Genomic DNA, 16,235 nt, shown 5'->3' on the forward strand with positions numbered 1-16,235 from the left:
CAAAGCCAGCTGGGTGATCTTGGACCAGTTACTTTCTCTCAGCCCTAGGAAGGAGGTGATGGCAAGCCACTTTGGGGCAGGGGGGGAAGAAGAAACCCTTGCCAAGAAAACTGCAGGGACTTGTCCAGGCAGTCTCTGAGAATCAGACACGATTGAATGGATTTAAAAAAAAAACTGTATTTCGCTGTTCCCTTATCTCATACCTTTAATTACTTTTTATTGCTCTTTTCTATGCTTTGCATAATATGGGAATAGTGTGGTTAATATGTATGTGTGTGTATTGCCATACTCTTTTAAAGAACTGAAAAGAAGAGAAAGGGGCTGCATTAATGTCAAAGGAGATAATATGGGAAAGTGGGGGGGGGGATGTGAGAAGGCATCTATGTGTGCAAAAACCTGGGAAAACAAAGGAAAGGCATGGAGACTTCTGAGGAGGGCACAATCCCTAAAATGGAAAGGCGGGCACTGTAAAGCAGCCACACAGGAGCCAGCCACTGAGGCTTGCCTTCCCTGTGCAGATGGGAAGGGCAAAAGCAGGGGAAAATCCATGAGGTCTCGCAGTTGCCATAGTCCCAACACAGCACCAGCCCAGGCCCATTGCCAACCTTTGCAATCCAGACAGGGCTTTGGCTTGAGAAATAATTTGGGGTGGCTTGGAAGAAAACATCTTAGGCTGCAGTCTGAAATTTCCTTAAATAACAAGTTTTGGGGGGCTAAACTACTAGAAGAAATGATTGTGGGCCTCCGGTGTTTGCATTTCCCAGAGTCACAGATTCCTGGATGTAATCCAGCCTCTGGATGAACTTCCTTAACCTTTGGTAAAGTCATAACAGATTTGTCATGCTCTCATATTACACCCAGGGCTCCAGCAAATGATATCCCAGAAGCCCAAAGAATAGAGCCAATCCCTCAAGAAGAATTTACTTCTATGTCTTCCCACCAGTCAGCAACTACTAGAATCTAGCATATTTCTAATGTGAGATAGATTGAAAGGACAACAGACCAACATTTACAAACTAACCAAGTAAATGAAGCTCCATTTGTTCTGTGATTGGCTTCCTTTGCTTCAATTTCTAATGGGCGGGCAGGCAAGAAACAGGTAAGTTTGTATGGAGTTCATTAAATCTAATATATTGCATTAAGAGAGAAAGTGTAGCTTCAGTTTAAAAAAAACCTGTTTTCATGTCTATGAGCCTATCTTAGCGTAGCATACGTTACAATTCCTTATTCTCTGTGAAAGGAGCTTGTTCTATAACAACAACAAAAAAATCATTCCTAAGAGATTACCTTTGTTTATACAAATGTCTTTCCGGGGAAAGGAATATCAAATATAGATTGTTAAAAATAATTGTGCCTCCCCTGAAGATTTTTCTATACCTTCTCAAATTGTGTGCTTTTTTTCCTTTTTAATTTTCTCTTTCTTTGTATTGTTCCACAGTATTCTTTTTTTCCCTTCTCTTTGATGTTTTGGTGCTGTATTGTGTGGAATATATATCTATATATCTATATAGATATATTTATTCACACACACACACAGACCCCTGTGTTTGTTAGTGTCAGTGGGAAAAACCCCAAAGTCACCTCTCGTCCCTCTGAGTGTCCTACCTCCAAGGGAGAGGACTCCAGCCCGCGCTGGATTTGCTTTCCATCAATTTTAAGCCTCAGACTGTCGGAGCCAGGACCGGCCAGGTCCCCAGCAGGTGCTGGCTACTTTTAAGGCCCGGCAGCATTCAAGAGGGACGATGGGACAAGACCCAAAAGGACCACACTCACACAGTTCGATGATCCAGAGAAAAAGGTTTTATTTCACGCGTTTGCAAAGGCGGGTTCCTCCGTGCAAGAAGGAACCCCGAATAATACTTAGCTACTTTCTTTTATACCCTAACTCTCCTCCTCCTCCTTCGAGGGCTTGGCTCACAATCTTCCTCTTATTATTTGACACATCAGCGTTTTAGCAACAGCAGATGAAAGCCAGTTATGGCCAGCTTCTACCACTTCCCTATTTCCATGAATTTGAGACACGTGTACACTTTTGAACTTTTTACCTTTCCCTTTTTGAACTTTCTAACTTCCCCTTCTGAAACTTTTTACTGACTCTACTTCTCACATTAGGATATGTAGCAAGACACTGATAGCAGGATACCTGATAGTCAAGACCTTATCTGATAGGTTCCTTTTGGAGAGCTGGGTGTGCTCAAAGTATTAAAATTGCTTGACTCCAGCCACAGTTACGTTAGCCTGGGAATGTAATGCTTTCTGTCCTCTTCGCTGGACTCTTCTATTGAAAGGTAACCTTGTAAGGAGGGAAAGGAGAGATGTATCTGAGAGTCTTGCTGGTGTCTAGGTTTACCGAAGATGGTTGAAATGGACGATTTTTGTTCTTCCCTGTGTTATGTGTGGGGAAGGATGCCCTCCACCAGGTGAGCTGCTACGCCGGGGCTGAGCTACCTTTTGAATGCCAGGGCCAGCATTTAGAGTATTTGAGGAGGGCTAAGGCTGAATAGGTGGGCACTGATGCAGTGTGGGACATGTAACGTGGGTGGCTTTTCCTTGGGTTTAGAAGGGAATGTGGTTCTTTTTCATTCTTTTAGAAATCGGCTTTTATCGGTTTTAGGCTGGCCTCAACTGGTGCTAAACCTGGCCAGATTTGTCCGGGCTTTGAAGCTAAGCAGGGTTGGGCCTGTTTAGCATTTGGCTGAGACGCCATCAGAGAATATTAGGGCTTTGGGCTACACTGGGTAGTTTAAAAAAAGTGCAGAAAAAGCACGGGAAAACCAACTATGTACTGGTACAAAGAAAACCGCAGGACTGAATCCACGTAATCGCTAGGTGTCGAGTTTGACTTGAGCAGGTCTTTGCCTTATATTAGGCTTACAATCCTGTTTTTGTGTATTTCTCACTTCAAAATGACAGTAAACCATGGCACCAATTTTCAGCAGCCATGTTCCATAGGAAAAAAAGCATAGGGGCTGAATACAGACTAAGGCCTTTTTGACTTTAGCTGCTCTTACATTATAATGTACTGTTCATTACTGCATTACATTATGATGCAGGATTTGTAGCAATGGTAGTGTATTCTCTGTGTCCTTCTTGTAGTTGAGAGACTAGTCCTGTGCTATAGGATGAGCTAACAACCAGACACTAAGGGGTTGAAAAGTTGCACTCACTGGAAAAGCAGTCTGAAATGTATGAATAATTATTGTGCAAGAATATATCCAAACCCAATAAAATAAATATTTATTTAAATGTTTATTTAAATAAATAAAAATATATTATGGTGCCAGGTTTTTACTCTTTGTGGTTTTAATAAACATATGTATATATTAATTGTACAATGATGCTGTTTTAACTGTTGTTTGGGAGCCACCCAGAGTTCAGTATAAGATGGGTGGCTATATAAATGTTTTAAATAAATAAGACATTCCAAGCCAAGATATAAAGGGATAGAGAATTTTGGTGATGCTATGCTAGTTTGTTGTTTATTCATTCAGTCGCTTCCGACTCTTTGTGACTTCATGGACCAGCCCATGCCAGAGCTTCCTGTCGGTCGTCAACACCCCCAGCTCCCCCAGGGACGAGTCCGTCACCTCTAGAATATCATCCATCCACCTTGCCCTTGGTTGGCCCCTCTTCCTTTTGCCCTCCACTCTCCCTAGCATCAGCATCTTCTCCAGGGTGTCCTGTCTTCTCATGATGTGGCCAAAGTATTTCAGTTTTGCCTTTAATATCATTCCCTCAAGTGAGCAGTCTGGCTTTATTTCCTGGAGGATGGACTGGTTGGATCTTCTTGCAGTCTAAGGCACTCTCAGAATTTTCCTCCAACACCACAGTTCAAAAGCATCTATCTTCCTTCGCTCAGCCTTCCTTGTGGTCCAGCTCTCGCAGCCATATGTTACTACGGGGAACACCATTGCTTTAACTCTGCGGACCTTTGTTGTCAGTGTGATGTCTCTGCTCTTAACTATTTTATCGAGATTTGTCATTGCTCTTCTCCCAAGGATTAAGCGTCTTCTGATTTCCTGACTGCAGTCAGCATCTGCAGTAATCTTCGCACCTAGGAATACAAAGTCTTTCACTGCTTCTACATTTTCTCCCTCTATTTGCCAGTTATCAATCAAGCTGGTTGCCATAATCTTGGTTTTTTTGAGGTTTAGCTGCAAACCAGCTTTTGCACTTTCTTCTTTCACCTTCATCATAAGGCTCCTCAGTTCCTCTTCGCTTTCAGCCATCAAAGTGGTATCTTCTGCATATCTGAGATTGTTAATGTTTCCTCCAGCGATTTTAACTCCAGCCTTGGATTCCTCAAGCCCAGCATGTCGTATGATGTGTTCTGTGTACAAGTTGAATAGGTAGGGTGAGAGTATACAGCCCTACCGTACTCCTTTCCCAATCGTAAACCAGTCCGTTGTTCCGTGGTCTGTTCTTACTGTTGCTACTTGGTCGTTATACAGATTCTTCAGGAGGCAGACAAGATGACTTGGTATCCCCATACCGCTAAGAACTTGCCACAATTTGTTATGGTCCACATAGTCAAAGGCTTTAGAATAGTCAATAGCTATGCTTGTACTCCCTACACTCGCTGTATAGTCACAACAAAGAACATCTTAATGACTAACCAGATTACTAGATGAATGACCACTAAAAATAGGTGAATTATGCTGAAGAAGTAAAAAAGCTGAGATAATCCAGCATGGCCTATAAAAGAATGCTGGAGGGAAATGGAGTCTGCAGTCCTATCTTCCACTCCACTGAGGTTCATCTCAGAGACCACTTTAATTTCCATGCCCTTTTGTCCCTGGACATTGTGACAAGAAGTTCTTTGTTCTATCCTGTATATCATCTGAATGATTCAAAGAGAAAATATGAGATGCTTATATTGCTAAGATAAAGATTTTAAAATCAACCAGCAGTCTCCAGATATTGCTAGTGCTGTTCACTGACTTTGCTCTGGTTTTGCATAAAAAGATTCCTAATTATCCAGTGGAGGACAGACAATGGTGGAGAACATCATGCATTCAGAGCTTGGTGATCATCACCTTGCACTTGAAAGGAAAGGAAATGTTTTTAGAAAAGATATGGAGTACTTTAAGGAGCAAGCATGCCTTTTCCAGCCTGAAAAGTATGGTTTTGGCAGCTGATTCTTTAGCAGCCAGTCTTGCACACAAAATGCCTTCTAGTGTAATTCCTGGACCACATTGGTTTTCCTTGGCTGGATGCCTGCCTGTTTACTGCCTGCAATGATTTGTATTGCCCCCCTGACTATGACAGAGCAACTGGCTTGGCTGCCCTGCATAACAGGCAACCTGAGGAATCAGTGTTTGGTAGGAAGAGGGAAGACATTAGAGGGATGGCCTAGTTTTCACAGGATTGAATGTTTCTGTGTCTGAACTAAGGAGTTGTTGGAGGCTGCTGTTGTTGGAACCCTGTCCTTGACTCGGTGGGACTGGCATACTGTGTCAACATTCTTTTACGTGGAATCTCTTTTTGACAAAGATCAGAGATTCTTTTTTTATTCAAAGTATAGTTAAAATACAAAATAGAATATAGAAAAGCTAGAGTACAGAGCTAAAGAAAAAACTATAAAAGTGTAAAACAGAGAGAAAGTAGAAACAGAAAGTGACTTCCAACTTTCTCCAGTACAGATATGAATACATTTACAAATATAATCTCTTACAATTATTTAAACCTTAATAACATTATTTCTATCAGATCAAACCATTTATTTATTAAAACCCAAAATCAAAACTTCATTTTTTTTTCTGACACAAGCAAGTTATCTAAAAGTGGTTGCCATGTGCACAGAAATCCAAAAACAGTATTTTCTCTTATCAACGCTGTTAACTTGGCCATTTGGGCCAGCTCCATCAATTTAATAATCCAGTCCTCCATTGTAGGTATTTGTGAATTTTTCCATCTCTGTGCATATAACAGTCTTGCTGCTGTAATCATATATAAAAGCAAAGTCCCATGTTGTTTCTTGAGTTGCTTCTTCATCAGACCTAAGAGAAACAGTTCTGCTTTTTTTTGTAAATCCACTTTAAGAATCTTTTGAATATTAACACATATTCGATCCCAATTTTTTTTAGCCTTTTTACAAGTCCACCAAAGATGATAAAAAGTTCCTTCACCAAGGGAACATTTCCAACAGACATTTGTTATTCCCTTATACATTTTTGACAACTTATCAGGAGTTAAATACCAATGATACATCATTTTATAAAAATTCTCTTTTAGGTTGTAGTTCAAAGTGAATTTCAGACCTCTATTCCACATATTTTCCCATTGCTCCAACATAATATTATATCCAGAATTCTTAGTCCATTTAATCATGCATTATTTAACTTGTTCATCTTCTAAATTCATCTGTAACAGCATTTTATACATCTTTGTAATAACATGTTCATCATTTATACAAAGTTCCATTTCAAATTGAGTTGTTTCATTGACAAATCTAAAATTCTTTTTATCCACCTTAAAACATTCTGATAATTGTAGATATGTAAACTTACATGTATAGATTGACTTAATTCCCTGAATAAAGTACTCTCCAAAGTTCATATTTTCCAAGACTTTAAACACCAGTTCAAATTATCAAAAGCTTTTTCTGTATCTAGGAAAATAAGAGCCGCTTGACATTCATTATGGTATTGTAAATATTCTATAATGTCCAAAACAATTCTTACATTGTCTTTTAATTGTCTTTTGGGTAAGAACCCACATTGGTCATGGTGAATGAAGTCCTATAGAATTTTCTTCATTCTTTCCACCAATATTGACACAAATATTTTATAATAATTATTCAACAATGAAATTGGTCTATAATTCTTAATTAGAGAGGGATCTTGTCCTTCCTTTGGTAAAAGTGCAATGTTAGCTTCTTTCCATGAATTTGGCATTGCAGAACCTAACAAGTGGAGTGCATAATGCCTCTAAATTTTTATGGTCTGTCCATACTTCAAAAGACTGAGGCACCCCTTCTAGCAAATGCCTCCACGTCACTAACGCCCATCGTACCATGAAGGCCTCCTTCTCCCAAGCATGCCAGAGACACTCTGTGTCATTGAATTTATGGGAAAGCACAAGGCCTCAATTTCCCTTCTTCATCTTTTTGTAGCAAAATTGACTGAACTGCCACGTCTGAGGCGTCTACTTGCATGATTAAAGGCCTTAAGGGTTCAGGATGCTTTAGCACTGGTTCTGAGGTGAACAAAGCCTTTAGCTGTTCAAAGACTTCGTGACATTCTTCAATCCATTGTAGTTTTGTCCCTGGTTTTTTCACTTCCTTAGGATCTCCCTTTCCCCTGGTTTTTAACAGGTCAGTGAGGGGTAAAGCCACCTGTGCAAAGTTGTGAATAAATAGTCTATAGAAGTTGTCAAACCCCAAGAAATTCTGCAACTGTCTCCTAGTTTTTGGGAGCTCCCAATTCACTACATCTTGCACCTTTGCTGGATCCATTTCTATCCCTTTACTTGACACTCAGTACCCTAGGTAATCCAACTGTTCTTTATGGAATTCACATTTTGACAATTTAGCATACAGTTGATTCTGCAAAAACTGTTTCAATACTTCTCTAACCAGGTTTACATGTTCCTCCATTGTTTCAGAGTAAATCAGAATATCATCCAGGTAAACCAATATCCCCTATACAACAAGTCATGTAACACTTCATTTATCAAATGCATAAAGAGTCAGCCACTTCAGTGCTGTCAGCCTTCCCTAGGCTCATATTTCAAAGCAGCTGCTCAAAGGTCTCCTACATACCTGCAATCTGGCCTCTCAGGGAAGTCACCTCTCATTCCACTTGAGCCACTTGCCTTCCTGGCACCGACAAAGGAGGGAAGGAGTCACTTCTTTGTGCTGCTCTCCACCAGGTGGGGTCCTTCTCTGAGCTGTACCCCACATCCATGGCCCAGGTATGCTTGGTCTTCCCCACCACTCTGGGTAAGGCCACATCTGGTTCAGGTATGGGAAGGATCTTCCTCCTGGCTACCAGGGCTTTTGCAGTCTGTTGGGGGCTCTCTCTAGCTTCACTCTACTCTCTCCCGCCTTTCATCTGGGAGAGGTACCATCCTGCTCTAAGCAGTCCTGCTGACCTTCGTCGGTGGACACTGTGTCTCCATGTAAGGTAGCTATTTTCAGTCTGATCTTTCTGTGATGAACATGGTCTTCAGTAATTAATATAGAGTCTCTCAGTCACCAGGTATCAAGGAATGTGAAAGAGTTCTTTATTAATACAGTGATCAGTTCAAGCTAAAGATCAGACTGAAGAGAAGCCCATGCAATTTGCTATTTCAAAATCCCCCTTCGTACCAGCCCCTCCTTAAATGCAAGCCTCTTTCTCATACTCATCCAGTTCCCAGCTGCAATTCCCCACTAACAAGCACTATCAGTTTAGCTGACCTTGGAGCTATGCAAGCTGGCTGAACAGTTCTAATCAACATTCCTAACTGCCACTGCAAGCATGCTAAAAGCAATTACTACAAAACCTATCATATATACTGGCATATATACTGGCAGGATGCTATATCCTAACATAAGAATTAATCAATCTTTTAAAGATTGAAGGTTGATCTTTAGGTTGAAGAATCTGATCTTGAAAACATCTATCGTATAATGCAGATAGACCATTGGGACCTGGTGCTTTTCCCAATTTAGTTTGTTTTATGGCTTCAGCTATTTCAAAAGTAGTTATAGGATTATTCAACATTGCTTTCTGTGTCTGTGAAAGTTTTGGTAAATCTTGTTTATTCAAACATTCATCTATCTTCTCCAATGAAACTTTTTTTAATACAAATTAATGAAAAAACTATAAAATGCTTTCTTAATCTTCTCATTGTCTAATAATTCCACATTTCCTTCTTGAATCTTTAATATCATTTTCTTCTTTCTTTGTTTCCTCAATTTATATGCTAACCATCTTCCTGGTTTATTAGAAAATTCAAAATGTCTCTGTTTAGCATATTTCAACTTTGTTTCTATTTCTTTCACAGTCAGCATTGACAAGTGCTGATGTAGTAACTTAAGTTGATACACAATATTATTATCTGTCGGTTTTTGCTGTAACTCAGTTTCTTTCAGCTTAATCTGATCCAATATGATTTGTAACTTTTGTTGCAATTTCTTCTTAAGACTAGAATTATGATAGACAAAATGCCCCTCATAACCGCTTTACAAGTATTACAAACAGTTTTTAGGTCTATTTCATTGTCCAAATTGATATCAAAAAAATCATTCAATTTCATCTTACAGTCGTCCACAACCTTTACCAATCCATTTTTGTATCTCCAAGAGTCAACCAATGCCAAATTATCCATCAAGTCAAAAAAAGATTTTGGTAATTTCCCTTGTTTAATTTGAATTTGCTTCTCAGATGTTCTGTCATGAGTAAGGATGGCGAGCAGGGGGCTCTCACCCAGACTGTCAAGCGCATGCGTAGCACTGAGGAACTGTTCAGCCATTCAAAGAGACACAGATCGGGACCGCCTTAACCTTTGGGGTTTATATGGCTGGGTTTTCCCACGCTTTCTCAGTTTGTTAGGATTCTTGTTAAGTACTGCTAATAAATATTAGAGACCAAGTCCTCGCCTCAGTGTGTTTCCTGGTAATCAGGACATCAATCCTAACAAACTCCTACTCCCATCGAAAGAGGGAGGAACAAGCAATTAAACAGATACGTTTAGAAATGTCTTCAGAAAACCAAGAAATGTGGCTTGCCATCCAGCAATTGGCAGCAGCCCTACAGCAACACCAGCAACAAGTAGATCTCCAGATCAACACATTACAAGCTGCCATGCTACAGCAGTTGCAACAACCGGCACCCTGATCCCACGAAGCCATTCATAATGTACTCAGATGCTTCAGATGTTGCCATTGGGGCAGTGTTATTGCAATATACAAACAGGGCAGAGAATACATTGCTTCCTTGTGCCTTTTTTTCACGCCTACTCTCACCAGCAGAGAGAAACTATGATGTGTTTAACAGAGAGTTGCTGGCAATTAAAGCAGCATTCCAAGAGTGGAGGCACTGGCTAGAAGGGGCAACCTTTCCGGTGAAAGTTTGCACCGATCACAAGAATTTACAGCTTCTACAAAACACCAGATCCCTCACCCCACGCCAGATCAGATGGAGCCAGTTTTTCTCCCGTTTCAATTTTGTCATTTCTTATGTGCCCGGGGCACAAAACTGCTTGGCAGACGCCCTGTCTCGATCCTTTCAGGCAGACCCCCCCACTCACCAGGAAGTACAGGCTGCTATATTACAACCTCACAACTTTGATCAGCCGATGAGGGGGAGCCAAACGGAGAGTTTAGCAGCAGACAGCCAAGCAGAGGACCTATTTGCAAGAGCCAGAGCTCAGCAGCAACAGGACCCGTATGCCAGGGCCAGGATGGATGACCTCCAGAGGGCCCCGCAAGACACTGCCTCCCCATTCAATGTGGAGGCAGGAATCCTCTGGCATAGTGGGCGATTGTACATTCCCCCTTCATTGAGGGAAGAAGTACTGAGACTGTGTCATGACCACCAAACAGCAGGCCACGGAGGCGTTTTCAAAACTCTCCATAGAGCTCTGAGGGACTACTGGTGGCCTAAGATGGTTGCAGACATTAAGGGCTACGTTGCTTCTTGTCACACCTGCAGACGAGCCAAGCCTCTCCCAGGGAAGCCCACAGGACTCTTGCAGCCCCTACCCACCCCCAGTAGGCCTTGGGATACGATCTCCATGGATTTCATCACTGATTTACCCCCGGTCCAGGGCCTGACTTCCATGGTGGTGGTGGACCTTTTCACAAAGATGGCACATTTTATTCCTTGCAAGGGCCTCCCATCTGCACCAGCCACCGCGCAGTTGTTCATAGACCACGTTTTTAGGTATAGAGGCATGGTGAATCACTTGGTGAGTGACAGAGGCCCACAGTTCACTTCCAGGTTCTGGAGGGCCCTTTTCCAGTCATTAGGGGTCCAGATCCACCTGTCATCAGCGCATCACCCTGCCAGTAATGGGCAGGCCGAAAAAATTAACCAGTGGTTACAGCAGTATCTCAGGTGTTACACCACGTATCAGCAAGACAATTGGCCAGCCCTGTTGCCCATGGCAGAATTCACTTATAACAACTCTGTGCAGTCATCTACCCAGATGTCTCCGTTCCAAGCGCTCTACGGGGTTAACCCTCAGGTGTTGCCCACCTCCTCCCAGCAGGGAACTGTTCCAGCAGCAGCTGAACAGGGCAAAGAGTGCTTACAAACGGGCAGCACCGCTTCGTCCGTGGAGGAGTTGTCCTTTGAAGAATTGCCTTCTTTGCCAAGTTCTCATGAGACTTTACAAGCAGACAACATATCTTATCAAGACTCTGGAGGGGAGGGGGCTGAAATGGAATATCAATCTGGAGGGGAGGGTGATGTCATGAGTAAGGATGGCGAGCAGGGGGCTCTCACCCAGACTGTCAAGTGCATGCGTAGCACTGAGGAACTGTTCAGCCATTCAAAGAGACACAGATCGGGACCGCCTTAACCTTTGGGGTTTATATGGCTGGGTTTTCCCACGCTTTCTCAGTTTGTTAGGATTCTTGTTAAGTACTGCTAATAAATATTAGAGACCAAGTCCTCGCCTCAGTGTGTTTCCTGGTAATCAGGACATGTTCTGTCAATCAGTGGGGAAATAACTCCATTCCAGTCCCCCATTAAACACCAACTTTGATATGAAAAAGATGACAATTCATTCAGAAGTTGTGTTAAAATTTTACTTTTCTCTTCAGTTGGTACATATATTCCTACAATGATAGATTTAAGTCCATAAAGTTCCACTTCAAGTGCTACATATCTACCATGTTGATCAGCTAATAATAATTGTGGTTTCAAATGTGGCTTAACATATAATACAAGGCCATTAATTTTCTTCAAACCTGCTGAAATAAATTCTTGTCCCAAATTTTTATTTATCAAATATTTTATATCTTTTTTCCTTATATGAGTTTTTTTTTATATTTATTCGGTCAATGACTAGCAACATAAAATTAATAAAAATAACAAATAAAATCGAAATAAGTCAAATGAGTACAATTATATATAGACAACTGTAAATTAAAACAATTATAATGTAATCTATACTTCCCTATTACAATAATGACATATTTATTTACCTAAACATTAGTAGACCCAATATATTAATACTATATTGTAATACTATATTGTAAAATATATCCTCAAAAATTTATGAAAAGATAACTAAACAAAATATTGATAAAAATAGAAAAGTAAGCAAAAATCCCTACTTCTTTAACTGTTTTTGCCGTATTAACATTGCAGCAGCACAAAATTTAGCTACGGCACATGTGATGGCTGGTTTTAAGTCCTGAAGAAGATGGTTCTTGTAAAAACTGTCTGGTCTCCCTAGAAATCTTTCTATTAAGGGGTGAATGTATATTGATCTGATATCCCTGTAATATTTACAGTGTAATAAAACATGAGAGATATTTTCAACCTCCTTATTGCCACATGTACAAATTCTCTCTGCTAAGGGGGTTTTATTATACCTGCCTTGCAGGAGTGCTGATGGAAGGATATTAAATCTAGCTCTAAAAAATGCTATTCTAATTTTGGGAAAGGTTAGGTCTTTCAGCTAACTTGCTGGTTCCCATGTACCCCATCTTATCCGATTTCTACTGTGCAGAAGTATCCTATTAACTTCTAACTGGAATTCCATATCTCTTATTCTATTGATAACCAATTGCTTGGCTTGATCGTAAACTTTTCTTCTAAAAGAGCCTTGAATTGAACCTTTAAAGAGCTTAGAAAATGAGTTTGCTCCTCAGAAAGGAAATTTTTATTTTTCCTATACTCTTTATTATATGCCCTCTTTAACTGTACACAATCCCAATCAAACCATCTTTTATTTTTTATAACCCTGTTTCTGGGGAAAAGCTGCATTCCCTTAATGAGAACTGTTTTAAGATTGGCAATTAAACTTTTGAACCAATCTAAATATGATGTGTGGGATTTACTATCTAGGAGGTGAGCACAAATTTCTGAAGTTTTGGGAGCTAGCATCCATTTATCAACTTCTATTGCATTCTTCTCAGTCCATTTAATTCTTACCTGGGTATTATTACCTTCAAGCATTGGCGGGTTGATTGAGTTAGCTCTTAGAGATTTCCAGTGGGATGTCAAGGTTAAATTACAGGATTGTGATCACTCTCTAATCTAGAATCTACCTCCATCCTCCATAGGAATTTCAATAGATCACACGAAGTTATATGAGTTTCTTGTAGGCATATCACATCATATTTTATTCTTTGCAAATAGTGAAAAAAATTTCTTCTTTTTTGAGGAGCATTTGCCCCATTTATATTCCATGTAAGACAATTCAAAGCCATTTTTATGGAAACAAGCCACCAAAGTCTTCAGTTGTAGCACCCTTCTCTACATCTTGTACTGTGAAATCCATTTGTTTAGTTCCAGATGCAGCCTTTTCAGTTGCACCCTGTTCCAACTTGGTTCCATGCTTGACAAGTAAATCTTTAGTTAATCTAAACCTTTGTTGTTGGTAAGTAAAACTTACCCCTTCCAGCTTTTCCCAACGAAAAGGAATCCATTCTTTTTTCAGAACTTCAGTTAAGAAAGTATATTCTTTTCTCTTTCTTAAAATTCTCACAGGAATTTCTTTCAGTACAATTATATCCACATTGTCAATATTAAGTTTAGAATCAAAATGACCCTGTAGAACCAATTCTCTTGTTTTCCTCCTAGAAAACTGGACCAGAACATATCTCAGCTTATTATTTATAGTTGCATATCTTGAATTAATATGAAAGACTCTTTCAATTTCTTCCATCATTTTGTCATCCTTCCATTCAATTAAAGCTGCCAGAGCTTGTGAAATCTTATCTTTGAGACTCTCATCCCTGGCTTCAGGAACCCCCCTAAACCTTACAAAAAAACTCTTTATCTCTTAATTCAAGCATAGCCATTTTATCATGGTCCTTCTCCCTTTCAATCTTCAGTACTTCAACTCTGGTAGTTACTTTTTTCACATCTCCTCTGTTTTCTCTAATTTATGATCCAGTCTTTTTTCAAAGTCAGTAAATCTTATATCCACCTTTTTCTCAAGCTCCACAAATGGTTGAGCAATAGACTGAGCAATAGACTGTGTACATTTAGCCATAAACTCGTCAAACATACTCTTAAGTCCCTCAAATTTGCCAGAAGTTTGCCTTTGTCCTCTTCTAGTGGCCATAGTTTTTAATTCTCCCCCCTTTCTTTCTTTTTTCTTTCTGTATAAATTCAATTTAAAACTTCAATGCTTTGAAATTTTATACTTTGGCTCTTTCTAGTGACTAATAGTGGTATTTAAAATGAAAGATGACTCCAATAATGAAAGTGGTTGGGGGGGGGGGCGAGAAAGTCTCCAATTACTACATATCCAGTTACAAAGCCACCAGCTGAAATTGAAAGTCTTTCTTTATCAGTATTTTTAAAAAGTATCCAATCCCAGTTTAGAAAAACAACCGCAGCAAATACTTTCCCACAGCGATTAAAGAAAAAAAAAAAAAAAGCAGACCCAAATCTGACAAAGTCTTTTAGTTAAAAAAATAAAAGATAGAAAATAGAAAATAGAAAATACAATGTTTATTCCCATAAAAAAGAACTTCAGTAAAGCAGTTCAACTTTTAGGTTCCTTGCTCCAATTGTAATCCTTTCAAGCAGTTAAACATACATAAAAATATTCCAAAATATAATGAAAGATCTACCAAGAGAATCAGTATTTCTGTACTGGAAAAAGCCTCTATAGTTCCAAATTTCAAAAGCATAAAAGTCTATTTTAGAAGTGGGGTGATCAGAGTTAATGCCTGTTTTTCCAGCTTCAACGTGGCTTGGAAAAGCTGGCAATCCCATCTCTCAGCTGATTACTCACCGTTTGATCGCTGGAACGCCGTTTCGCGATCCTCCGGCAGGTAATCACTGTCCAGAGGACACATTTCTCGAATCCTTTCCTGGAGAATCTTTTTGGGCTCCAAAGTCCTGCCTGAGCCACCAGATGAAAGCCGTGTTGACAATCCTAGCCCGGAGTTCACTAAGATTGGTCACTCTGCCATTAATCCTCCACTGGAAGTCTGACAAAGATCAGAGATTCTAAAGCAGTGTTTTTCAACCTTGGCAACTTAAAGACATGAGGACTTCAATGCCCAGAATTCCCCAGCCAGCATGCTTCCTGGGGAATTGTGGGAGTTGAAGTCCACATGTCTTAAAATTGCCAAGGTTGAGGAACACTGTTCTAAAGGATGGAACTGGAAGGATAACAGAACCAAGGGTTGAATAGTGACAGTACACTAAAAGGTGAAATTCTCTTGAAACCTGCTGGAATTCTCCTGGGATTTGCTGGAATCCAGTAAAAAGCTCCCAGTGGTGCTGAGGAACATGAACGAAGGATGAGTCTTTGACATTGTGAGTTTTGAATACAAGGGATGTGGAAGTTCACTGGAATCCAGTAGAAAGCACTGAGTGGCTCAGGAATGTGGGAAAAGAAGCAGTTTAGATATTGTCTTGATAAATAACTTTGCAACTCCAGAGAGGGGAATATGGGGCATGAGGAGGTGGTCTAGTTTAAAGGTATTATCTTTGTTTTTGTAATGTGGTCTTCATGATTCATTGTTCAAATATATGTTAAGATCTAGAGGTTTAAGGAAAAAATATTGTTTGCAGTAGGAAATCTGAAGAAGTTATTTTTGAATACTTGAAAAGCAACTTTTTTTCCTCCCCACCCTCTCTCCCTCTCTCTCCCTCCCTAAGAGTTGGAATTGGAAGCAAAACTGTATTCCTTGGCCTGCTTCCTAGGATGCAGCTGGCTGTAAGAGGTTTGGCAACCTCCCCTTTTAAGAACTGTTTGTTGCTACTTTACAAATCAGCTTAATACATTTAATACACTAAGCCAGTGTTTCTCAGTCTAGGAGTTGAAGTCCTGACACCTTAGAGTTCCAAAGGTTGAGGAACACTGTACTAAGTTGTTTTAGGTAAGCTGCATGAAGTGTATATTTAGAACTGAGGACTGGTAGTAAGAGTTTTCAATACTAAGGAGGCAATCTCCCTCCTGTGTTCTGAAACTGAGATACAAATGTTTGTCTGGGGCTTTAAAAATTTTAATTTCTGGCCAGAAATTGTCAAATATTTGGCAGATCCATCCTTGGATTACAGGGATAATACTTTTCAAACAGGTAGCAAAGCTCACAATTTTTTTGCCTT

At 40.0% G+C, this 16,235-nt stretch overlaps 1 protein-coding gene across 1 annotated transcript in view; it reads left to right on the top strand.

The window, feature by feature from the left end:
* Positions 1-950: 950 nt before the first annotated feature.
* The window catches only part of LOC134493387 (vitamin D3 hydroxylase-associated protein-like), a 44,711-nt gene continuing 29,426 nt past the window's right edge, over positions 951-16,235 (top strand). The window contains exon 1 of the mRNA XM_063297881.1: positions 951-1,099. The gene's annotated coding sequence lies outside the window, so the exon portion shown is untranslated. The remainder of the gene's footprint in view (positions 1,100-16,235) is intronic.

The sequence above is a fragment of the Candoia aspera genome, chromosome 3 (assembly GCF_035149785.1).
Source record: "Candoia aspera isolate rCanAsp1 chromosome 3, rCanAsp1.hap2, whole genome shotgun sequence".
NCBI lineage: Eukaryota > Metazoa > Chordata > Lepidosauria > Squamata > Boidae > Candoia > Candoia aspera.